Source organism: Canis lupus, chromosome 36 (genome assembly GCF_048164855.1).
Source record: "Canis lupus baileyi chromosome 36, mCanLup2.hap1, whole genome shotgun sequence".
NCBI lineage: Eukaryota > Metazoa > Chordata > Mammalia > Carnivora > Canidae > Canis > Canis lupus.
This window is the reverse complement of record NC_132873.1, coordinates 28322409-28349512: the sequence shown is the minus strand read 5'-3', so window position 1 is coordinate 28349512 and position 27104 is coordinate 28322409. Positions and strand designations below refer to the sequence as shown.

The window sequence follows — 27104 nt, the reverse complement described above, 5'->3', positions numbered from 1 at the left end:
TCCTTGGTATGTGTGCCATTGTTTTATTAGTCTCCCTTCATAGTGTGTGTGTGTGTACTATATCATAACAATAATAATTATTATTTTTGCCATGTGGTTCTGATTCATCCATTGCCAGCTTTCATTTCCCCGTAGATGGGAAAGTCCTCTTGAGCTTCTCTATTCAGATTTTACAAAGACAGGAGCTTGGAAGGTAACTTGAGTGAGAGGACAGAGCTGAAGACATAAAGAGTTCCATGTTTTGAGCCAAATGATATTTTACAACTAAAATCCTAGATAGTAGGAGAATTGATTATACACAGTCTACTATTTAGGTTCAGAAGTTGCTGCTTATTTTGCCACTGAGCCAAATCCTCAATGATCAACTATAGCTTTTATTTTTTTTATTTTTATTTTTTTTAAGATTTTATTTATTTATTCATGATAGTCACAGAGAGAGAGAGGCAGAGACACAGGCAGAGGGAGAAGCAGGCTCCATGCACCGGGAGCCCGACGTGGGATTCGATCCCGGGTCTCCAGGATCGCGCCCTGGGCCAAAGGCAGGCGCCAAACCGCTGCGCCACCCAGGGATCCCAACTATAGCTTTTAAATAACAGCTTAAAGAAGAATATAATTCAATTCCTTTCAGCAGCATATTTATTGCAGACAGTGAAAAAATTTATAAATATAAACGGAGGAAGTAAAAATTGATCCAAATGAAGGACAGAGATGGATAGAAATATACTTTTCCAACTAGATATATGCTTTTGTCAGGGTCCTCCCATGTATTATAGGCATGGCATGGTAGAGAACTCTTAAGGAAGTCCTTAAGGAAGTTTTGAAAGAACGTCATGGAATCCAGTAGGGAAAAATGCAGTTATTCTTCTTGCCTTGAAAATAAATTCTAAAAATAAAATGACATGCTTTAAAATGACAAATTAGGTCACAAACTATTCTAAATTTATTTTCAAAAGTGTTCATAGTAATATTAAAATTATAAATTTGTCGGACAACTCACTAAAACCGACACCTTTCTTGAAGAAAAAGAAATATAGAAAACATTTAAAAAAAATAAAGAAATGATAATAACAACAAAAATCTTTATGATATAGAGAATCTTGTCACTAATTCACTTTAGAGGCAAAGACCAGAAGACTTTCCATAATGATCCCGGGATAAGCTAATGGCAAAGCTAGATATTATCAGAGTATTTAATTAGGGCTTCAACTCAAGTAGAAGCCTAGTGCTTCCTGCACTCTGGGAATAAAAGTCTTCTGTAACCTACTTTAAACACAAAATAAATAAAATAAACTGTCAAAATATTTAGAAGCCACAACCAACAAATGAAATATATATAATATAAATAGGCTTCATAGTTTTTGACATAATCCATACTTTGAGGTTAAGTTATATTCACAGGTCATATGACTACCTTAAAAACTGCTTTGGACATTTGTCATGGCTTAGTCTTCTGTTCTTACCCTGTAAACTGCAAAGAGGTTTTCATAAAGAGAAGAAGGGTTATTATGGTATTTGGAGACATTGCTACACAGAACATAGAAAATAGAATTTGGATGATGTCCTATGGCTTTTTTGAAAGAGGAAGCAGCTGACATTACTTAACTTTCTCCTCTGCTTGGGCTGTGACCTGGTCATCCATTAACAATGAAATCAATGGAATATTAATTGGGCTTTGTTCCAAAGGACAGTTGGAATATTTTACATGAAGAGATTTTCAACTAAAATTGAAAATTTTATATACATAAATGTAGATAAAGCATTAATTTAAAACAACAGAAATGTGACTATATTTATTAGACAGGTGAATTTTTTAATGATTTAAAGAGTACTATTCCAAAGCTTATTCTTTGCCATTTAAAAATCATAAACACATTCTGCATATAAAAGAATGTTTCTTGCATGACTGATTTCTTTCAAATTAGTCTTCTATGTTTATAGACTTAATTTAAGGGTACAAGTGTACTCATGATTTCCAAAATTATAAAAAGAAGATATATTCTAAAATTTGGATGCATCTTTAAGTTTGAGTCTTCTAAAAGTGTTTTAAAAACACAAATAAATTTTTGGATCATTTTTACTATTAGTTTTTAGTATTTGCATATAAAAACATAATATTTAATAAGGAATTAAATTACCAAATTTGTGTATACACTAAATTTTGCAGACAGAATAGTTATAAGCATACACTTTTTTAAACAACTTAAAATCATGTTGACTTCACCTCAGGTATTTATTGAAATGATTTTTTAAAAAAATTGCTTGTACATTTCTCCATGTGAGAAGCTGCCTTAATTGTTAATTACAAGCACACTTACCACACTGTGCACAGCATGCTTTGCAAAAAATTGCAAGTTAAGGACATTTCACAATAGCATTATGTGGATTTAACTGTAATTCCAGTTTATTCATTTCCTAATTCATGTATCTTATCATCTTATCTACAGCCAAAGCTTACAAAGCGCATATATTTTTTTACATAGTCCCTTTTGATCTAGGCTAACAGAAATATATTGTTAGCCTGGATAGCAATCACCTGTCAATTTAGGCAATAATTCACTTAAACATTTCAAATAGATTTTAAGATACAACAAATACCTTCAGTTGACCTACCATACACTCGTCTCTCTGAGAACTAAGCATTTGACTGTTCATTTTTAATCTAACCAAAATGGAATAAATTTTCATTGCATTTCTAAGTAGTCCCTTTTGTTCTTGTGGTGTAGCAGAAGGAGTAAGACAATTACAGGTCATCATATTTCAACGGTACTTCACTGTGCTCTTTGACCTCCATTATTACTATCTTTTTGGTCCTCATGTTTCTATATTTAATTGGGTTATGGAAATCTATCACCGACAAAAATATATTCCCATTTAGAGCTCCCGTTAGCCTGAAAAATCTTTTAAATGAAGTGAAGAAGGTGCAAGGCTATGATTATAGGTACATTACACATTATCACCTTTAGACTTCATCAAAGCGGTAATAACACTCTGTTTAAACAACAGCTTAGAAGAAAAGAAAGATGAAGGAAAGAAAGGTCACAAGCATCCATGTCTCAATTAACCAAATACAAGAGTGAAATACGGATAATTCTGTGCTTGCCATTTAATAGCATATAGTATCATTTAATATTGCTTTAGGGTAGGAAGTGGCTCCCCCAAATAATAATATCTAACTTGAATTTAACCACAGTAGCAGGGTAAAATAAAACACTAACATATATACTCTTTAAAAACAAAGTGACTTTTTACCCAGCGAGTAGTATGAAATGTAAGGTCCTATTCGACTAAGAAAAAAACACTCTCAGTCCAAATCTTATTTGAATGGACCCCTGACTTCCCTTTGCAAAAAATTTATTTTTTTAAATTTATTTATGTGTAACTTTAAAACTTTTCAGTCGATATAAAATCAAGGTTTTCAAATTAATTAATTTTCATGCCATTCAGAAATAATTTGCTCCAAAAGTACTAAAGTCACGGTAAGCAAAGTATTAAGAAATCAAGGCTTAAACACAGTTTCCCTGATTAGCTTCCTGATTAGCTAGGAGAGTTTTAGAAGCAAGAGTGTACCAAGTTTCCACCATGTTTCCCAACATCATGTATGGCAGGGCAGCTGAGCTAAGAGGTAGAAACACTTTGCTGCTCTTCTCTCTATTGGAAGATAAAAGTAAAGTTTAAAAAATAAGGACAAATTAGCTAAATTGACACTTCAGTAAAACTGTAATTCCTGAAGATTTTTTCTTCTGGGTAAATGGCAATCCTCCGAAGGGCAGCTGAGTAGGATCCCTAAAAGCATATCATCCGCCAGCTGATCATCATAATGCATTACATAGATCTCACTGAGTATTGCAGATTTTTTCTTAGAGAAAGAACTGAGAAAGACTTTGGTAAAATACTAGTCAGTTTAGTTATTCAAAAGGAATTGACATAAATTTTTTTTAGAGTATTTCAGTGATAGAAAACAGGCATGAAATTCTGTTTAGAGTTGGTTTTTAAAACTAGATGTATTATATTTTTGAAATTTCCAAAAATGTCAACTTTCCAAAACTACATTAGCACTTGGTTAATATTCTCAAAAGACAGTCAGGTAGTAGCCCCAGGGCATACACATTTTGAATTGAGGAAAAATCAAATATAGACCTCCTTCCTTCTTTTCCCTCTCCTTCTTCCATCTATTTCAGTTGTTTCTATTTCAATCTTTAGAGCAAACAAATAGTAGTGTTTTCTTTTCAGTAGAAATAGGAACTGAAGGAACTTGAGCAATATTCATAGTTAAATTGCATTCTTTAGTAGCCAACATGCCTGTTGTATTTATTTGATTATTGATTTGTGTATTTAGTATCTGAGTAATATCGAATTAGGTTTCACTCCTTGAAGGGAGGTCCATGAATTTATTCTTTGGGTAGCTTGGGACATTAGGCTGACAACTTTCAGACACATATTTTCATTCAAACCAAGTATTTTTTTTTTTTTTAAGATTTATTTATTTATTTTAGAGAGAGAGAGAGAGAGAGCACGAACAGGAGTGGCAGAGGGGGAGAGAGAGAGAATCTCAAGCAGACTCCACTTGGAACCTAGAGCCAGACATGGGGCTCAATCTCATGACCCCGAGATCATGATCTGAGCTGAAACCAAGAAAGAGTCCAGTGTTCAACTGACTACACCACCCAGACTCCCCTCGAACCAAGTATCTTTGTGTGAATATCTCATTACTATTGTGTTCCACTTGGATTGGTAATGTTCAGTTTCCCTAAACCCTTGAACTAAGACCAGAATGAGTTTCCTTATTCACAATTATGTAAGCATAACTCGAATTGTCCCAATTCTCTGATAGTTCCAGATGGCTCATATACAGATCCCCACAACTTAGAGAGATTGGCTTCAGTTTTTTAACAACTATGTCAAATTAATTACTGGCAGCTTCAAAGGCTGTTTAAAGGAAAAAGGGTTTTCTACTCAATTTTCTCAGTTTGGCATGCAGAGTTGCATCATATGCCTCAGACTATGCTGCTACCCAACAGATTCAGGCACTAAAAGCACATAGACATGTATGTTCATTTCAAGATTTATTTTTCCCAACTTCTTTAGGTAGACCTAATCCCATTGGCTCCTTTTATGTCTAAGGAATCTATGTCATAAAACATTTAATGAATTGTTCAAAATCACATTGGCAAGTACAAATCAAATCAAGCTCCCGGTAAGAAGGTAGGGTCTTGTTTCCATGCCTATGCCTTCCCCTACCATGTGGTAACAAACTGCATCACTTTTTTTACGCCTTAGAAGTAACAGTATATTTTGGTTGCACAGAGCTGCTGAATAAAAATAGGTTAATTAACGGAAAAAATGTAGACATCTTTTAGTTTTTCAAAATGTTTTTATAAGTGTTACTCATATTCAAGTGTATCATAAATTTGTATACTAATCTATGTCATAGACAAGTTTCTGGTAAACATTCACAGAAGGATAAGTGTTATCCTAATAATGGGTTATGGTTCTGTTCACATTTTTATTATCAAAGTTAGCAAAATAGCAAAAAAGAAGTTTTATTTTTTAAAGATTTATTTATTTATTTTAGAGAGGGGGGGCATAGAGGAGAAGAGGCAGAGGGAGAGAAAGAAGAGAGAATCTCAAGCAGACTCCATGCTGAGTGCAGAGCCCCAGGTGGAGCTCAATCTCACAACTGTGAAATCATGACCTGAGCCAAAATCAGGAGTTGGAGGCTTAACCAACTAAGCCAGCCAGGCACCCCTCTGCAAAAGTTTTAAATTCAACAAGCTTCTGCATATTTTATACCAAGGAACCTGTCTTACCCAACTTAATTCAAGTTTAACTCAATCGATAGAGAGGAAATGCCTATAGCAGACAAGTTTTACTTAAAATGTATGCCATGCACACTTCAAGGTATTTCTCGACTGGTTTGGAGGCTAAAGAACTTGATCTTGTTCGTGATGTTCTGTTGGAATAGTGGCCTACTGGAAACCTTTGTCCAGAAAGACCCTGGGCTTCTAGGAGCGTCTGACTCCAGTTATTTTCTAACAATCCTTAGTTGTCACTTTGACTAAAAGGCATAAGACATAGGCTTATTTCTTCTGGAGTTGATAATGTTTATGGTATTTTAAATTTACATTTTGCTGTGTTTTCTTTTATCTGTCTAAATAAATATCCGTTTTTTAAAAAAGATTATTTCTTTCTATGTTTCAGAGAGATAGAGATAGAGAGAGAGATGAAATAAGTGGGGGTCAGGGGGCAGAGGGACAACAGACTCCCTGCTGAGCAGAGAGCCCAATGCAGGGCTCAATCCCAGGACCCTGAGATCATGATCCTAGCCAAAGGCAGATGCTTAAATGACTGAGCCACCCAGGTGCCCCCCAAAATATTCACTTTTATACCTAATTTTGTATGCTTTCCTTTAAAAAGTGAGCTCAAAATCTTATGGGCTTCATAGGGATTGCACTAAATCTGTAAATTGCTTTGGGTAGTATGGAAATTTTAACAATATTAATTCTTCCAACCCATGAGTACAGTGTATCTTTCCATTTCAATTTCTTTTATCAATGTCTTATAGTTTTCAGAATACAGGTCTTTCATCTCCCTGGTTAAATTTATTCTAAGTATTCTTTTTTGATGTGATTGTAAATGGGATTGTTTTCTTAATTTCTCTTTCTGATAGTGAACAGATATCTGTATATTAACTATATTCTGCAACTTTACTGAATTCATTTGTTAATTTTAACAGTTTTTTTTGGCAGAGATTATAGGGTTTCTATATATAGTACCATGTCACCTACAAATAGTGACAGTTTTATTTCTTTCTTTCCAATGTGGATGCCTTTTATTTATTTATTTTTCCTATTAATTGCTCTGGCTAGAACCTCCAACACCATATTGAATAAAAGTTGCAAGAGCCGAGGATCCCTGGGTGGCTCAGTGGCTTGGCGCCTGCCTTTGGCCCAGGGTGTGACCCCAGGGTCCCGGGATCGAGTCCCGCGTCAGGCTCCCTGTATGGAGCCTGTGTCTCTCTCTGCCTGTGTCTCTGCCTCTCTTTCTGTGTCTCTCATGAATAAATGAATAAAATCTTTCAAAAAAAAAGTTGCAAGAGTGTATATCCTTATTTTGTACTTGATCCTAGAGAAAAGCTTTCAGCTATTCAGCATTGAATATGATGTTAGCTGTGGGTTCCTCATATATGGTCCTTATTATGTTGAGGTATGTGCCTCCTATATACATTTTTTGAGAGTTTTAATCATAAAGAGATGTTAAATTTTGTTAAATTCTTTTTCTGTATCTATCAAGATGATCATACGATCTTTATCCTGCATGTTGTTAATGCGCCATATCACATTGATTGATTTGTCGATATTAAACCATCCTTGCATCCCTGGAATGAATACCACCTGGTCATAGTATACTATCTATCTATCTATCTATCTATCTATTTATTTATTTATTTATATTTTATTTGTTTTATTTTAATTTTTAAATTTATTTTTATTTTTTATTTTGGTGTATGATCCAAAATAATGTATTAAGTTGAATTTGAATTTGGTTTACTAATATTTTGTTGAGGACAATTTGATAATGTATAAAAATATTGAATCACTATCAGTACACCTGAAACTAATATAATATTCTATGTCAATTTTACTTCAATAAAAGACTTTAGGCTTGCACCTTACTTTAAGTATGATCATTTTACAGAAGAATCAAAATAAAACACAGGGAAATCATGCAGCTGGTAAACAGAGGGGCGGGAAGAGGAATTCCTATGCTCTAATTCAAATGCACATGTGCTGAATCACTACACTATACTGCATCCTAGACAGTACCTCAGGCTGTAACAAGCTCCTGAGAAAGCAGGTTCTGTCTTCTTGCTTAGAAATCTAGTACAACATGGTAAATGCATTTTCTCCTAATTAAATATTAGTCAGTCTAAATACAGGTATTATGCCAACTTTAGGCAAAGCACATGCTATGAAATTCCAAAGTTTTTGCATTACAGTTTCCTTATCAACATAATGGAGATAATGATTGTTCCACAATTGTTGGAGGAATAAATCAGATTCTGCATGTAAGTCATATAGCACAGTACCTGGTACATACAAAGACTCAATACATATAATTTATTTTAGCTTTAGATCAACTGATCTAAAAACTCAGAAGGAACTGAAATGTTAAGTAGTAAAGCATGTCAGAGAGATGTGTATAAAACACAGCACACACAAATTACTGAAGTTTATATAATAAGACACTATTATCACATTAAAAATAAGAGCAAACAAAATCAAAGTCATTTGCTTCTCCTTTAGCTTTTAGTTAGTCATTTTGCAATGGTTAGTCCAAGAATGAAGTCATGCTTTGAGCCTACCATTATTGTATAGATTATGTATTCTTCCGTTAAAAGCCACTTAATGGCATTCTATCTCACTCACAATAAATAACAAAGTCCACACAATGATGGTGTATAAGGCTCCCATAATGTGCCCCAACCCCAACCTCATTTTCCACGTTTGTCTCCTTCACTCTGCTCTAGCTACACCAGTCTTATAATTCTTCAGACAGGACCCAGGAGCTCTGCCCCCCAGAGATCTCCATGGCTCATTCTTCCTCACATCTTTAAGTTTTCACTTTAATGTTACTTTTCAGTAAGGCTCTTCTACTAATCATCCTATGGGAAATTGCAATCTTTAGTGTATTCCTAAATTGAAGATCATTTTTTTTTCCTCCATGGGCATTCTGTGGTGTGAAATACTGAAGCTGGGTCTCCTTGAGTTTTACCCAAAACTCTAGGATCACTGTGGGACCTAAGTAATGGGAATAGTGATAGTCCACTAATTTAGAATTACAGCTGGTTGCCTGGAAGCTCAGAAATTGAATTTTATTATTCTGCGAATCACAGTTGTTGCCCTATGACTCAATTTCTCATTGAATATAGTCTTTCTGGATATTATCTTTTCCTAAAATTCTGTTATTCCTGATTCCCTAGGATATCCTTTTCCTGAACAGTATACCAAACTGGGTACAGTTGCTGTCTTCATTTCGTTTCCTTATGTCCATTTGCTAGTGTCAACTGATCAATGACACAATTATTAGATTTCCTCCCATATCCTATCACACCTATGCTTGGATCTTGGCCAATATATGAACCTTTTGGTTTGGGGGTTCATCTTCACACGTGTCATGCATTTGTGTATTTGTCCTTAGAACAATTGGTCTTTATTTTGCTTCCGTTTCAGAACTGTAGCAATTTTTTAGTTTCATGAGGAGTCAGATCTAACCTTTGTATCTCGTCTGGTTCTTTTGCCAACTATATATTAACAAAGCCCTAATGGTGACTCAGTATCTAATTCTTAAGAGAAGCTTTTAAGAAGGTAGCCTTGCTTTCAATTCTGCAAATAAAACATCTTGCAGAGTGTTATATAAATCATATATTATTATGCATATTGAGTCAGGCAGTCAGTCAGTCTGTCAGCAGTTAGAGTTGGATTCCAAGGTTCTCATGGTGAAAATCAAATCAATGGTGAGGTCATTAGTAGAAGGAGAATGAAAATGAAATTGTATGCCTATGCTTTATGTGCAGAGCTGCTGTAACTTTGAGATGAGGCATTCTTGGTATGTTTGAAGAGCTGAAGAAAGACGAAAAAGAGCAGTAGATAACATCAGAGATGTAGCAGAGTCTAGATCATTATATTGTTGTGAAGTTCACTACAGGACTTTTGGATTTTACTCCATAGGAGATGGAAAGCCATGGGAAGTTTTGAGCAGAGGAGTGACCTATTCTTTTATTTGTAAATTTTTATTTTTACATTTATCATATTTATTTATAAATGTATTTTTTATTCTGACTGGTCCATTGGAAAGAGGCTCTAGGAAAGTTACCATCAAAACAGGAAGAAACGTTATAAGACTGCTTTCAGAGATAAAGAGTCTGATGCAGAGACAGAAAGACCAAGGCTGAGGCGGGGGTGGTCAGAGATGGTGGCTTAGCAAGGGTGGTAGCTGTAGGCATTTGTGAGAATCCTGTATATATTCTGATAGGATTTCCCGATAGACAAGATGTGGATTTTGAGAGAACAAAAGAAGTTGAGAGTTTTGGGCAAGATGCTGAAACTTTTTAGTGCGAACAACTGGAGAATGCCCTTAGACACAGAAATTGGGAGAATAAGGTAGGTCAGATTTGGGGGAGATTATCAGCACAATTTCCAGCTAAGTTATTTTTCTTTGAGGGAACATAAACCTACTTATATGAGATTTTATTTTAATGTCTGAAGATACAGGTCAAATATTTGTAATCCCGCCAATTCATTACGTTGTGTACTTCTAATTCTTATTGCAATATATAAAGCCATTAAAATAGTAATCAAAAGCAGAAAGTGGTTATTGGCAAACACTTTAATGCAAAAATCTGACAATTTTAAACTTCTTCTATTCATATTGTATTCATCTTGGATAATTTAACTGGATGAATTAAAGATAACATAAATTATTCAACTGTAAATGATTTAAAAGCAAACAGCACATTCATTTTATCATTTTTTTTCTTAGAGCCTTTCATTAAAATTCAGCCATTCTGCAATTAATTGTCACAATTTTCTGGCCAATACATTCATTTCCTATCATATTCAAAGAAAATTATTTGAATTTAAAAAACCTTATTCTACATGTAGTTTATCGAACATTTCAAGTCTTGACAGTTTAATTCTATATTTGTGTTATGAAAGGCAGTTTTTTTTTTTACCTGTCTTATTTCTTTAAGTTAGTTATAGGTGAAATAGTAACCCTGACTGTTACCTTATGTTAACTCAAGACAAGAAAATATGTATAAATATCATGAAGAGATTTGACCTGCAAACTTTCCATTTATTGAAAAGGCTGTCAAAAAAAAAAAAAAAAAAAAAGAAAAGAAAAAGAAAAGGCTGTCTTTGGACTTTACCACATGAATTATTACCAGAATGCTTTAAATATTCATAAGAAGTCTAATTGATGTTGTAATGTCGAGCAACACACTCTTTTCATTTGACCTATTTCAAAATGACACAAATTTTTTTTACCAAATTATTTCAATGTTCATGAGATAGAAGTTGATTATATATGTATTTCATGAAGTGTTACAAAAGTAAACCTAAAGTTTAATATTGTTTTTGCACATCCCTCTCTTCTTTAAGTAGTATAATCCATTTTACAATAAACATAATAAATATAATCATTTATTGAACTTATCTATGCAGTACTGGACCTGTATTTTAGGCAGTTATTTTCCAAATATTGTAGATAAAAATAATAACAGCCAGTATTTTACAGAGATTTTCTAGGTAGCAGGCACTGGGAAATGTACTTTCTAGCACTATCCCACCCAGATTTCACAGTACCCTTCAAAGAAGGTGCCTTCGTTATTTCCATCTTGTGAATACAGAAATGGGAGCTAAGGGCTATTAGGTGTGCAGCCCAACATCACACAATGGTAAGTGGTAGGTAGCAGTTTAGGCAGTATAACTCCAGAACTGGAATACTAAATACCAAATACAATGGCATGCTCCTTTAATTCAGTTGGCATTTCTGAACTTGCAATATCGAGTCACTGTATACTATCTGCCAGTACTGTGTCATGATGCAACTACAAAACATGTATTTTCAGATATGTAGGAAATATAAAAGATAATCTGCGTTATTACATTCTTAATCCCATTGCTTTTTCTTCAGTAAGGACTTCAACTAATGTCTTCCAAGCAGATAGGAATTATAAACTGTCCCAATTTTAAGGAATATTTTAGAAAATGAAGTTTGAGTCAGAAAAAGGAAGTTTAAGAAAGTCACTAATGGGCACTCTAAAATATTCTTGCTTAGGATAGAAACTGGCAAACAAGAAAAAAAAAAAAAAGCTTGAAGGGCAAGCTATTAATGCATATGAATAGCTTTAACATTCTGTGTATATCCTGAGTAGGACAATTCTATTTCTAGGAATTTATCCCAAGTAATGAAGATGAGCATAAAGATTAAATCCCATGTATGAAACATGGAAGACTCCTAACTCTGGGAAACGAACTTGGGTTGGTAGAAGGGGAGGAGGGAGGAGGGTGGAGGTGACTGGGTGGCGGGCACTGAGGGGGCCACTTGACGGGATGAGCACTTGGGTGTTATTCTGTATGTTGGCAAATTGAACACCAATAAAAAATAAATTTATTATTAAAAATAAATAAATCAATCCCATGTATGAAGGGTAATGTGACTTAGATACAGTGGAAAACTAGGATCTGAAATGTCTAAGAACAGAGGTTATATAAACAATAAAGGAACGCTAGGCATTCACTAAATACAACGTTTAAGAAGAATATTTACTGATACAGAAATAAGGTTACAACAAATCATTATTAGGAAACCACAAACTATGGAAAAATATATAAGTGATGTTCTTCTTTGGGAATTTAAATATCTTGTTATGTTTGGGGGTTATCCTTGGTAATGCAGGTGAAAGTAATTTTATTATTGTGGATTTTTTGTTTCTCATTATTTTATACAATATACAGATAATGACAATAAAACCAAAGTTATTTTAAGAATGCCACCATTTCATGCATCTTCATTTCCTGAAACATTGCCACTGCTCAGTGTACATCATTTTCAAAGGAGGTCCATGATTTACTCATTTCTTTGTTATCCTACTCAATGAAAAATAAATTTTTTAAAATGACTTTTTAAAAATCATCTATACTTGAAAATGTGAAATCCATTAATTCAAAATAGTAAACTTTATTTTAAGTACTTCCTGTCTACATGACAATTTTTTAGTGCTTTGGGAGATTCCAGACGTGTACATGGCCCCAGCCCCTATGGAGCTCACAGATAGAAGAAGAAATAAAACACATAAAACCTAAGCATAATTTCAGACAAAAGATAAGAAGTATGTCAATAGTGATTAAAAGTCTTATAGTAGCAGGGAGATGGAAAATATTTTCCAATCATTGAACCAAGAGAAGTTTAATGGAGATGAAGGACCTGGGGAAAGGATTGGACTTTTATGGAGGAAGTCAGCATTTCCAGAGGGTGGGAGTTACATGAGAAACCCTTTGGAGGAATCAGAGTAAACAGCATGGTTTGTTTTATAGAGCAAGTATTTGATAAGTAATAGTGAAACATAAGGCTGTTGGGGGGAGGGGTTAAAATAAGTTCTAAATATTCTGGAAAATAAGGCTAAGGCGTTTGGAATTTATTATCTACTGATTAGGGAGCTATCAAAATTTTTTGAATAAAGAAATGGCATTATCTATGTTAAGTATAAATAATGTTAAGGTTAAATATACTTAGGTCAAGGGACTATTAAATCATGTACAGAACAACTGAGCCATAGATTCTGAGTGCTTCAGCATTACATGAAATAAAGAATCTTGATATTTTTTTTGATCAATACAAAAGTAAAAGAGAAGAAACTTCAGAATTTCTTTATTTAAATTAGAGTATGTAGAAAATAATCTGTCTTCTTACTAGAGACTGTTTTTAAGATTCTTAAATTGACTACAACAATATTCTAAATCTTACCATGAATATCAGTGCAAATACTCATGCTAGCTACAATCATTTGTGGATAATTAGGAATCATAATTAGGAAAAAAAATAGCTTTTCTACAGCAGCACTGCTCAAAGGATATGATATTATGGGCTAATAAAACAGTCTATCAAGACAAGGGTCAAAGTTTTTTTTGTGGACCTGGAAAATGTTCATGCATTCACAGGATATTTATTCCATGTTTATAAGACACTGAGACCTCTGTTAATTTCCCAAATAAAATAATTCAAGTGACTTCTCCACATCTGTCATTATGAGTGCATATGCCACAGTAAATATTTCTGTATCTCAAGAATTCCCTCAATATGAGTAGCATTGGATAATCAAGGAATCACAAGGCAACAGTGGAAATTAACAGATCATCTTTCTCATCTCCTGTTTGCCTTATCAACATCTTTCTTGGATTCTCTACCAAAGAAACCATGTGACCTCTATTTTAAGAAAATAAAACAATTTCTGTTAACTAATGTTATACTGACCATGTGTTATAAAATAAGTTCACTTTGTTGTTCTGGAATTGAGTGAGTAAATGCAAATCGTTAGCCAGTCTTCTAATAAAAGTGATCCATTATCTTAGTTAGTTCAAGCAGGTCAACCTTTTAAATTGATTTTCCTGGCAGGTGATTAACTGCTCATTTCCACAAACAAGTTACTAATCTAGCCAGCAAACTCAAAATGGGTACTTTTGGTTAAACAGAGCTTGGATACAACAAATAAAACAAGGGGCTGAAACAAAACGATTTTTTGATAACCCTCGCAACAATCTGAATTATATACCATACTCATAAAGATCATTAGTATAATCTACTTCTAGGAAGGACAGGACTTTATTTAAACATAAATCTTTATGTAATAAAAAGGAATGTTAGATAATTCCATAGCCTTCTCTAGACTAAAAGCTTTTTCCAGGTCATGATTCTATGCCTGATAACTTTCACCTTTAAATTCTTTAATAATCTTTGTTAATCCATTGCAACAAATTCTCTAAGGCAAACCTAAATTGTTAAGCGTTAGACTACTACTATTCTTGAAAAAGCATCAGTGAGAAGGAGACTGTACAATACACGTACAAATGTAAAATGGTGCAGCTGTTGTGGAAAATAGGCATTTTCTCAGAAAATTAAGCCTAATTTTCATACGTCCCAGTACTTCAACTTCTTGGTATGCCCCTGAAATAACTGAAAATAGGGACTCAAACAGACACCTGTATATCATGTTCATTGCAAAATTAGCCTTAAAGTTCAAAAGATGTAAACAATCCAATTATTCATCAACTGATGACTAGATAAACACAATGTGGCATATATACACAGAATATTATTCAACTATACAAAAGCAACGAAGCATAGATGAACCTCTGAAAACATACCAAGTGAAATAAGCCAGATATAAAAGCATAAATGTTATCAGATTCTACTTCTGTGAAAAACTAGAGTATCTAGGCACACTCATAGAGCACAAAGCAGATTATAGTTAATCAGTGGGGAGTTATTATTGTTAATGGATAGAGTTTCTAGAGTTTAGGGTGATGGGAATGCTTTTGAAATAGAAAGTGGTGGTGTCTGCACAATTTTGTGAATGTAATTAATGCCACTGATTGTACACCTAAAAGTGGTTAAATTGGCAAATTTTATGTTACATATATTTTACATTTTATATAAATGCATCAATGAAAGCTGTGTGTAATAAATAATTAATATGAGTCCATGCACTATATTTTTATTTATGGATCCTAGAGTGCACTTTTAAAAAATCAATATAGCCATATAGTTGGTTCATATATAATCTACTGCAGGCTAAATCTCTGCAAATCCCTTTCTGCTATATTGACGCATTGCTGGTTGCCACTTCTTTACTAATTTTCTATCCCCTCAAAGTATTTTTTTTTTCTCTAGTGCATTGATCCTCACTGCATTTAATTCTAACCACTTTTATTTGAACAGGTCATGTTCAATTGTTAACTAATAATAAATGGCTAATTATTGAAGATGCCTCTGGACTTAATGAACACTCTCCTTATATTATTATTATTTTTTCTCCTTATATTATTATTTCTATTATAGATGATGAAGGGAAAAAGTAGACAGCTTCAAGATAGACTTTGAGTGCCAGGTCCATATTATGCAATGTTACAATGTACATGGTGCAGAGGTATGAAGGAAGGACAGATATTATAATGACTGCTTGGTTTCTGGCTTACAGAATTGAATTGAGATTGGAAATTTTGGAGAACCAGATTTTGATATGTGTAAAATGCTTGCATGTATGGTGTGTGGGAAGATAATTTGGATACGTTGCAGGTGTTTTTAAAGAAATTTTGAGATATACCTAACGGCCATGTTGTGTAAGCAGTTACATGTTCAATCTGAAACTGAAAGAATTTTGTATTATGGACATAAATTAAGAAGACATTAGCATACAGATCACAATTAAAGTCATAGGTACAGGTGATATGGCTTAGGGGGAAATTTTAGAACAAGATGTGGAGATGAAACAAAAAAAGAGTGGAAAGAACAGTAGACAATCTTCAACTTTCCATTGAGGAACTTTAATATTTAATGCCTGGATGATGAGGATGAGCCAGCATAAGAGACAGCGAAGTCCTATTGGAGCTATAAGAGGAAACTTGGCCAAGCAAGCCAGGGAAACTGAAGAAACAGAGAGTTTTCAAGACAAGAGGTCAGTGGAGTCCGCTCCTTGTAAGCACTCAAATTGAGGGTGAAAAACCTCCTTTGCATTTCACAACCCACACAACACTGCGGTGTTATAGAGCTGATTATGTGGCAAGATGAGGTGGAAAACTAAGTTGAAGTGGGTGGAACGGTAAGTAGGAAGTGGAGTAACTGAGTTGGAGAGTATGCGCACTTCTCAACAAGGAGAGAATGCGCACTTCTCAACAAGGAGAGAAGAGGGGGTTGGTACTTACAGGTGGAAGGAGATCTTGGTGGTTGTTTTTAGCTTGTGTCCTTCATCTTTAGAATAAAAATCTAACTGTACTTTTTTTTTTTTAAAGATTTATTTATTTGAGAGAGAGAGCAAGAAGGGGGGAGGGGGGAGGGAGAGGAGAGATCATCTTAAGCAGACTCCCTGCTGGGCATGGTGCCTGTTGCGGAGTTCAGAGCTCGATCTAGATTCCCCAAGATCGTGACCTGAAGTCAAGAGTTGGCAGTTTACTGGACTGAGCGACTCAGGTGCCCCCCAAATCAAACTATACTTATATCTTCTTTTCTGTCTAAACAACATCTCTCCTCCCTTTCAAGACTAAACCCTTGCCCAACCCTTCTACCTTCCCCAGGACAAACAGCATTTATTAAGTATTTACTACACGCTAATTTATTATTAAAAAAAAAAAAGATTTGTTGCAATTCTTGTACATCCCTTTGAATCACTTTTTCATTCATTGAGAACTTACTCCTTTTCTTTCAAACATAGCTGAATCAATTTTTTTAAAGATGCCTTATCTATTATTCTGTATACAAATGGCTTTTCTTGGATAATAACTCTAAATATATATTTCACAATGTCATGTGTTTTCATTTGTTTTCACCAATGCTAAAAGTTGTACAAAAGCACTTACAATTCATATTACCATTTATTAAAGGTATTTTTAAATTTTAAAATGTTTAGGCTTAAAACAAAAAAAAAAAAAACAAAAAAAATGTTTAGACTTATGTACTATTGAAAAAATATCAGCATGGCAGTAGGTTAGATTATTTAAGTTGTATTCTTTTTTCTACCAGTGATTGCTAATAATGAAAGATTAATCATTAGGTAGTTTGAATAGACAAAGAAGTCCTCCTCTTGCTATTTTTCAGTAAATTACAATGTTCTATAGAAAATATAACTGTTTTCATATATTCTTGAATATCTTCATTATTATATATCATATGTTAACATGAAACAAGAAAACTAATATACATGAATTAATACTAGTCTTATGATTATGGAAAGTAAATGGATGCACAGGTCATAGAACATATTTTTGTTTTCAATATTTCTTCATTAAGAACGTTCTTTTTCTTAATAGAAATGATTAAAATAAATATTGCATTTAGCCACATTAAACTAATTCTAGGGCAGCCTGATTTAGCGCCACCTTCAGCCCAGGACGTGACCCTGGAGACCCGGGATCCAGTCCCACGTCGGGCTCCGTGCATGGAGCCTGCTTCTCCCTCTGCCTGTGTCTCTGCCTCTCTCTCTCTCTCTCTCTGTCACTCATGAATAAACAAATAAAATCTTTAAAACAAAACAAAACAAACCCTAATTCTAATAAGTGATTTTAGATTGTTTTGAATATATATGATAGCAAATATATTTAGCATCTCTAAGAATCGTAGAATAAAATGAGAGGCATTTTTCAACAATACCGAACGTATAAAAAAAAACCTAAGTTATAAAATAGTGATTTTAATATGGGCAGTTGCCCAAAAGTCAGTGACATTAATAGTAGCTAACAGTTACTGAGTACTTCGTTTTCACTAGATACTTTATCTCATTGTTTATCTACAATTTCCTAATGAGGTAAGTATTCTTATCCCCACATGGACAGCAGCTGAAGCCTGGAGATGGGGACGTCACTGGTCAGCAGTAGAGCAGGCATTTGGACTTGGATCTGACTTCAAAGCATGGCTCTTTTGGTAACATTCACAACCAAAACTGGTACAGGGCCTCTTCTTGAAATTAACTCTTTTCCCCAAGAACAATATAGTATCAAGCTTAGAGAGTGTGTATGTGTGTTATGTAATCCTTGCAATCAATACTAAGTTTGGGGGTGTTTTTCATCAAAAAACAAAAAACACAAAAGCAAGTATCAAACTAAGACTTCAGATTTGGAGAACATGAACATCGTCCTTATTCCAAAAGAGTTATGTGAAAATAAAACTCACATACAATTACCTATTTTTGTAGAAGACAATTTTAAATTATTGGGTAATATTTAACCCTGAATTCTGAAACTATATTTGGAGTAAGATGAAAGTTAAAAATATGAGACATATAAGCTAATTCAATAAATATGTTTAATAAAGGTAATCACAAGACTTGCCTGATAGAAGTCTGACTGTTATTCAGTAAGCAAAATGAAGGTAAATGAGTGAATCAATTCAATGCACATACAGTGAAGTTACTCTATTTTACCAAAAGAATATTATTTGTTGATATTATCAGTCATTGGGTATAGCCATAAAGGAAATAATTTTGTGGTTTTTGTTGTTGATGTCAACAGACTGAACAGATTAACAAGAAAGACGCATGATTTTATTCAAAATGGAACAACTTATGTCTAAGAAAGTTTTTCTTGAGAGGTGATCTGCGTCTGCGGGAGACTCATCTTTCAGGAATATTTTGATATGAGTTAACATTACTGCCAGTACTGTGACATTAGAAATGAAAGAAGCAGTTCTCACCTGAAGATCAGAATCCTGAAGGATGTTAAATCTCAGTGCAGCATGTTATTTATGACTGCTGATAGAAATTTGTAAGACTTTTAAGCAAAGATCAAACATTTATAGCTCAATAATCATTCAGAACAATAACATTTTATTTATGTATTTTTATTGAAGGAATATGTATTTTTTCTTACTTTCATCGCTAATAGCTCCATTTTACTAAGTGCTGATATGTATATATATATATAATATGTATATATATTATATATATATATTTTCCCAATAGATGGTTTCTGGTTAAAAACAGTCATTCTTTTTTTAGCTGATATTTGTGACTTTTTTAACCAACTATTTTATAACAAACAAAACTTTAAAATATAATTACCAATAGATGGGGGCTATCAGAGATTAGCTGTAATCTAAAATGATACAAAGATTACTTGTTTCAGAAATCTTATATAAGTGTGGTACTCTTTCAAAGTTATGAAAAGCTACATTTAAAAATATTTTTCATGACCTATGGGTGTTATGCAATGTATTTCTGAGAACTATAATAAACTCAATGGTAAGCAGACTTGAAAACGATCTAACATCAAATTGGCATATACTCACAGAAACTTGTCATAAGAAAAAAACAGTGGTAGTAGGTTAATTACTAAGTAGAAATGCTAGATTTTTGAAGTGGAGAGGAATGGAAATTTTTTTTAAGAAAGCTAGAGATCCAAATAAAATATTCGGAAAGAAAAAATGGGTTAAATGTGTTTAAGTAAATGGAAGGCTCTTGGTTTCTACTGAAAAAATTGGCAGAATGGGAATAAATCTAATCTACTAGAGAAGAGTCTGCTTTTATGCCTTTGTGATTTACATGTGAAAGACGATGAACCTTTTCAGTCTCAACTCTATAAACTCCACCATGTTCTAACCAAAATGGAGGGCGTGTACCAAGAATTTTAGACTAGAGCTCACTTCTTAACAGAAGTATGTGCCATCAGATGCCTTGGATTCCCCTCAGTTGACTACCTCGAGTGACTGCTGGCTTTTGAGCAAGTTCTCCGAGAATCCCGTGTCTAACGGGCAACCACTTTGTGGGGGAAATTTCAGGAACGACATAACTACTCCACTATGATGGCTCTAAGAGAACCAAAGTTTCAACACAGAAAATTGCTTCGTGTTTAAGCGATGCATGCGAGTTATAGTGAAAGGAACACCTTTCCTCCTTCTCCAGCTCTGAAGAGCCCTCAGCGTGTGTTCCCTGAAGCCTCCGTATGATGAGATGCTCAGTAAACAGTGAGGAGATACTCGCGGAGTCTAATTATATAAGTTGTTTCAGGAACTGAGAGCTTATTCAGCACACCTAAATATGAAGGCTGTTTTCTACTTTTAAAAAATTATAACAATTTATGCCTGAAAAAGGTAAATTCTCTGAAGACAGTTTTCCTTGTATAGCAGATTTAAAATGTTTATGAAATCAGTCTGATCTAGACCTGGATCAATTCAGATATGGAGATTCTTTGTGTTTATTTCCATTTTTGCCTCCCACACAGTTTTTATAACCCTTTCTGCTGATGGCTATTTCCAGCAAAGAATTCAAATACATCTTTAAAACCACATCATTTTTATAGTTATATACTTTACCAAGATTATTTAGGGAATATATGATCATATAACTTCTAAATTGGTGAGAATGTCTACATGCTATTCCCAGACTTATTAAATATGTTACCCACTTTTAAATTTCTAATCTCTTTGTTTTTGGTTCTAGAGCAGAAGTCAGTAATTTTTTTTCTGTAAGGTGCCAAAAAAATACTTTAAAATCTTGGACCACAAGGCAAAATCAAGGACATTACATAGGTACTTATATGAAAAGACAGAAATTAAGGTTCCGTGATTTTTTTATTGATTAAATTCAAAAATGTAATAAAAATGGAGTACACTTTTGCATAATACAGATCTACTCTTGAGAAAATGTAATTCTTTTGGAAGATAACATTTTGCTTAATTGTGGTCCAAAGTTAGTGTTCCCTATCATCAAAATTGATTGTAAATGTTCTTCTGCAATGTGACTTCATATATTAATTCTTTGAATATATTTTTTCACTCAGATAGGTAATGCCAAATGCTGATATAAACGCATGAACACACGGCTTTAATTGAGTGTATTTATCTCTTGGAAGGAATTTATAGAATTCTATTAGATCATCTTGATATTTGCCTTTTAGCTGGTCTTTAAATTGTAGATTAATGACTTCCAGTTGAAGGTTAGGTGGAAGCTCCTCAATTGCACAGCAAAAAGCATTTTGAAAAACGCAAATTTCTCTTGCCCTTGCATAGAGGCTTGAAAAGTGCTGTGGGACTATAGTTTGAGCTGAGAAAATATATGTGCTACAGATTTGTGTGGAAATGGAGATCTCACTTCTTGATTTAACTTTGTAGCAAGTGTGGCTAAAGCAGCTTGACATTGCTTGCGATTCAGATAACATCAGTGTTCTCAAAATTACTTTATTGCAATGTAAGTGTCATATGTAGACACTGTTTGCTTTGTAATTTTAGAATGAATTTATTAAGAAAATTTATCAAATCTGCATCAAACACTAATTTCTAAAGCCAATTTGGCATAAATCACAGTGGTGGAAGGCTATACTTGGCCTTGGGTTGTAGGTTTCAGACCTAACGGCAGTGGTTTTCATTGTTGTACTATAAATATTATTGTTTGTTATTTGCCTTGAGCAAGATGTAGAGAACTCTTACAGGGCCATTCTTTCATGAATTTCTTGAACAATCATTTGGTAAGGGCCTACCATGTTATTTGAAGTCTACTAGGTGTCAGGGAATTAAAAACACAGTCTAGTGTTGGAGACATGTCGGCAGGCATTCCCATAAAATATAGTAAGTGTTAAAAAGAAATATGCAAATGCACTGTAGGAGCAAAGAGGAGAGAACCAATTAATTGTGATCATTCAGATTTATCAGACTGTATTTTAAATCAGATGCCAAATGAGAAGATATCAGGTCTTAGTCATAAGGTAATTGTAATGATTTCTTAAGTTGAGAAGTCAGGAAGGGGAACTTTGGACAAAGGGATCACTTTGTATAAAGAGGGCTGGAGGCATGAAACGATGCCAGAAAAATGAGAGCCAGTGGAAGTAAGTAGAAGGAAAGGAAGAGAGTCGGGGAAAGACGCAGCTGGAGAGGCAAGAGAGGTCACTGAGGTGGCCTGTGGAACCAGGGCTTCACAAGCTTTGATGTGCAAACAAATCACCTGGACAACCTGGATAAAATGTAATTTCTGATCCAGTTGGTGGGGCCTCCACTCATCAAGATCCCAGCTAGTGGGAATGCTACTGGCTGGAGGACCACACCACACTTGAATAGCAAGACTCCATCAACACTAAGGTTTGAGCTCTCCTCCCTCTTCTGATAGTGAATCCAATGCTGTGGATATTTTAAGCAGGGAAGTAACACAATCAAACTCTGGAATTTCAAAGATAAAGCTGTAGCTATAAGGAGTATGGACTACATGTTGGAAAAGAATGAGGATAGGAGAGAGCTGCCGAGAGAAACTTGTTCAGGAGAGAAACCCCGGGAGCCCACGGCAAAATGTGATAATGATGATACAAATTGTACAAACATTCAACAGGTAAATATGCAAATTATGTGGAATGGCTTGATAAAAATAGTGAAGTAGCAATAGCAGTGTTCCCTGAAAAATATTCATCAGGCAGCCATAATAAAGTCTGGCCTCGCTCCATCCCAACCCCTCTATTCTGCAGTGAAAAAGCAAAAACAGGATTTGGTTTCCTCAGGGCTAAAAAAAAATACTTAGTAACAGGACTCATTCCAACAGGATATATACAAGAAAAATATTTTGGCATATAATAGCTAACCTCCACTCTGCTAAAAGTGATGTCAGAGAACTTAGACGCTGCCAAAGCAGGAGCTTTATTTTAAGGTTTCAGAAAAAAATTCAGATGGTAAATTATGCGGATTTTCTTAAGAATGGGACAGGCATTTCTCCTTTTGAAGTGGCTTAGTTCTTCTGCCAAAGAACTGTGTGATTTTCCCTGTCCTTTTAAACATACTGCCTGGTACTTTCACTGTATGGCTTCTGTAGTGATCAATAGACAATGAAATCAAGTTTGTTTATGAAACTAACTGTAATACATTTGCTTGATCCAAAGACTAATTTAGTGAAGAATAATGAGATCAGAAGATTACCCTTACAGAATGAATATGCATGTAAACACTACATAAAAAAAAAATCACTTTATTTTATAGGCCTTTTAAAAGAATACTATCAGGTATTAATAAATAGGTAGAACTATATGCTTGCCTTATTCAATGTGATTTAATAACAATTTAACAAATACAGAAAAACATACCAGGATGGCAAAAATATAAAGTGAGGGTATAAGAATCAGATTGGCATCCAGAAATGAAATTAAGGAATGCCTATTATTTTAAGATATATGTATAATAACAAAGCACACAGATTGGGCTCTGAGCTTTATAGCAGCCATGCAACAGATAAAGCTAGTTGTCTATTTTTCCATGTGAAAGTTAAAACAATTTCTCTTTTATACCAAATGGGAGCAAAGTGAATAAGCTACCATATAGCTTCACTATAAAATTATATTCAGGGAGAAAATTACTTTTCAACCTTTGGCAAGTTACGTGTAGCTCATTCTTGATGTGCTAATGGCTGCTATTTTGTAGTTCTTCTGAAGTAAAGATTTGTCCTTTAGTGTATTTACTGAGGCAATATTCTTGATATTTGGCAGCTTTTTATTTCACATTTAGTTATCCTGTGCTGAACTTGTGATAACGATGCACTAATTTGATTTTCTCTTACTTGTTTTGATAAATAAATGTACAGTTTTTTTTTTTTTTTTTTTTTCTTGGAGTCAAAAACTGAGGTCATTTCTCTGGGTTACAAAGACACTTAAAATTGAGTGAATCATGGGAAGTCAACAGTGCTTATTAAATCTTTGAAGTCTAGAAACAGGACCAAAGTGTGCATACAGAATTGGTTTTCCCCATGTAGTCTGTAGTGACAGGCAAATATGTGGTAAATTCACAATCATTATTAGGATGACAACTAGGAGACATATTATATCTGCTGTAAGAAAACAATAGTTTAAAATTGACCTTTCTCCTGTGGCACTGATTTTCTACTACACTACTACACAGGAATCCTTAATGTAAGGTCTCAAAATCTGTATCAACTGCTATTCCCAACTAAGTCGTATTCTCTTAAAATCAATATTCTTGTTTATAAACTAGTTCTGTGAGTTATTACAAATCATGATGATGTTTTGAACAAGCTAATGGTCACAAGAATGTTGATCGATTTTCCTACTTGGAAAAAAACTGTGCAGATAGCTGCCTTTTATTCAATATTGAGTGGGTTCATTTGTAGACTGATTTAATGTTGATTCAGGAGGATTATGAGAAGTAAGAAAATGTTTGAATTTTCAACTCACTCCTCTCTGTTGTGACATTTTGTTCTTTCCTTCCATCATCTCCATTAGTTTGCCAACTGGCACTGACAGGAGTGTAAAACTACTGCAAATTGTTGCTTCAGCGGTACCCTGCCTGCCAAGATCGGATCAGCTGCTCCTCTAAGTGCACCTTTCACTCTTTCCTAACTGAAGCAGTCTGAGCACACAGCACTGCTGGGTAATGAATCTCATCCAGCAGCATTAATGGAGTCACCTGACTTCCACCACTTTAAGAGAAACATGCAAGAATACGATCATTATGAAAATGAATGTCTAGTCTGCAAATTGGAAGGGTTGTGGGGTACAGCAGCACAGGGGCAAGCACTCATACTCGTGCTCTTTGTGGCTTCATTTGCACTGATTTATCTACCTCTTTCTCATCTCCCTTGTTTCAGCGGTTATAAACTGCATCCCCTTCCCTTAACCTGAGAATGCTGTCAACTTTTTCCCCTATTGAAGACATTCTAATGGGGCTCTGTGGGTCACCTGACAAAGGCTGGCAGAAATGATGGATGCTGTGGATCTGGATGCTTTCCACCTTCTCTGGGTCAGATTAGGACTCCTGAGAATAATATCTGGATCCCCCACACAACTGTGAAATGTCATGATCTTCTGAATGGATAAGATCAGCGAGCATTTCAAATTTATGTAGCCAACCTCAGAGAACCAGACTGAATACATAAAACTTTCCAGATGACAGAAAACATGAATAAGCAGGTAGAAAATGGGTTTCTTGGCTGACACCTGGCAAATGAAGTTTAAACATATAAGGACAGGAAAGCAATTCATATTGATTGTAAAACTAAGAGGAAACACAAATATATTCTTCCAGTATTTTAGGTTTTGTCATGAGTCATGGGTGCCTACTTATTTCCCATAACCCATCCTCATTGCCCATCAAGCACATCCCTTTTGAAGACTAGATATCAGTCACTCTAGAACTATTTTGTTTCTTGCATAGTAGTGACCTCTCAATTTTTTAAAATTTATAATATAACCAGAATTAACTTTTTCCCATTAGCTCGTGGGGCCTGATAGTCTCTCAAAAGCTGTTATTACCAAACTTCTCACAGAAGAGGCATTAATTATTTGGAAAAGCATACCATGAAAGAGCCATCACCATTTATTGTCCCAAACAACATCACTTGTATGACATTATACACTACAGAAATGCATATATAGATTTTTTAAGTTTTCTCATTTGGAAGGGAATACACTTGGAAACCAGTATGTCTCTAAGGTTTGTGAAAGTACCTTCCCTGACTTAGCTCCAGCTGAATATCATCTTAAAATAGAAGTCAGATCTTAAAATATATGCATCAGAGAGAAGATAAGCAAATAAGTGAAACAGATAAAATTATTCCCTAGCAATTACATAAGGAAGGTTCACTTAGGTTGTAAGAAGAAAAATCATTCGCCACAGCTTCAATTTTAAAAGTATACCTTGGAGGTGCCTCAGTTGGTTAAGCATCTGCCGTCAGCAGTTCATGATCCCAGGGTCCTGGAGCTCTGTGTGGCGCAGAGCCTGCCCCCCGCCCCTCCCCCCAGCTTGTGCTGGTGTTCTTGGCATTCTATCTCAAATAAATAAAAATCTTTTAAAAAAATTAAAAGATTTGATTTAAAAGATACCTTGCACTTCTTCAAAAAATGCTATAGAAATATAAATGTTCTCGTGTTTTTTTTTAAATGTTCTTGTGTTATAATCAATATTATATTCTACTGAATATAGGATTAGAATATTCAGAAATATTCTAAAGGATTAGAATATAATTCTAAAGGATTAATTTTTAAGCTCACCAAGAACAGGCTTACTGTGTGCTCTTAATTTCACTTAAGTTCGGACAAAAGTAAAATATTTTAAAGAAATTTTAATAAAATTTTTGTTTTCGTAAATACCAATAAATGTAGGCATCCTTACCAAAAATCCATGGAAATTAAAAAAATTAAGTCTATTATTCAGATATTCGAGAAAGAAGCAAACAAAAAAAGGTGAAGTATTTGTAAAGCACTTTCTGAAACATTTTATCTTCATTCATTACATCTAGTTGGATACTGCTTTATGCATAAAATAAGTCCTTAATATGCTGTGCTAATTAATTAGGTGATGGAGAAAAAGTACAGTCTGAATAATTTATCATTTCTTTTCTATGGAAATATTCTCATTGTGAATACATTTGCCAAGTCTATATGACAGGTTGGGTAACAGAGAAAATCCTATAAATTATTCAAGTATCTCAAATACATTCAATTATTTGTATGATGATACTATCTGATATATTTCAGGAAAAAAAGTCACCAGGATTTGTATAAGGACAAAAGGTGACAACTAAAACTGCCAGTTGGGAACTGAAGATACTGACTACATCTTTCAGGTCTCATGTCACAGCTTGATGCACTCGAGATACTGCTGTACTAAAAATGCATTTGAGATAAAGGAAAGGCACACTTGCAATGAGAAGGAAGGGAAACTAATGAACACTTAGTTAATTATTTAGTATTTTACACTTAGCACCTTGGTATCTTCTCCTCCTCGTCATATCACGGAAACGGAGGCTCAGAAAGCTGTGTAAACTCAACAGGGTAGTAAAACCCATGTCGGTTAGACCTAAAATCTGTCCTCTTTCACTATGTGGGGCTATCTCCCAACTACAGAAACACTTGCTC

At 34.3% G+C, this 27104-nt stretch overlaps 1 protein-coding gene and 1 long non-coding RNA gene across 2 annotated transcripts in view; both read right to left on the bottom strand.

Moving 5' to 3' along the window:
• The window catches only part of TMEFF2 (transmembrane protein with EGF like and two follistatin like domains 2), a 221634-nt gene that overhangs the window by 129773 nt on the left and 64757 nt on the right, over nt 1-27104 (bottom strand). The window lies entirely within an intron of this gene.
• On the bottom strand, nt 614-19020 carry LOC140625861 (uncharacterized). Its single transcript, XR_012025140.1, has 2 exons — nt 18961-19020; nt 614-883 (listed from the first exon to the last, which is right to left on the bottom strand). It is a non-coding gene; the product is annotated as an uncharacterized lncRNA (long non-coding RNA).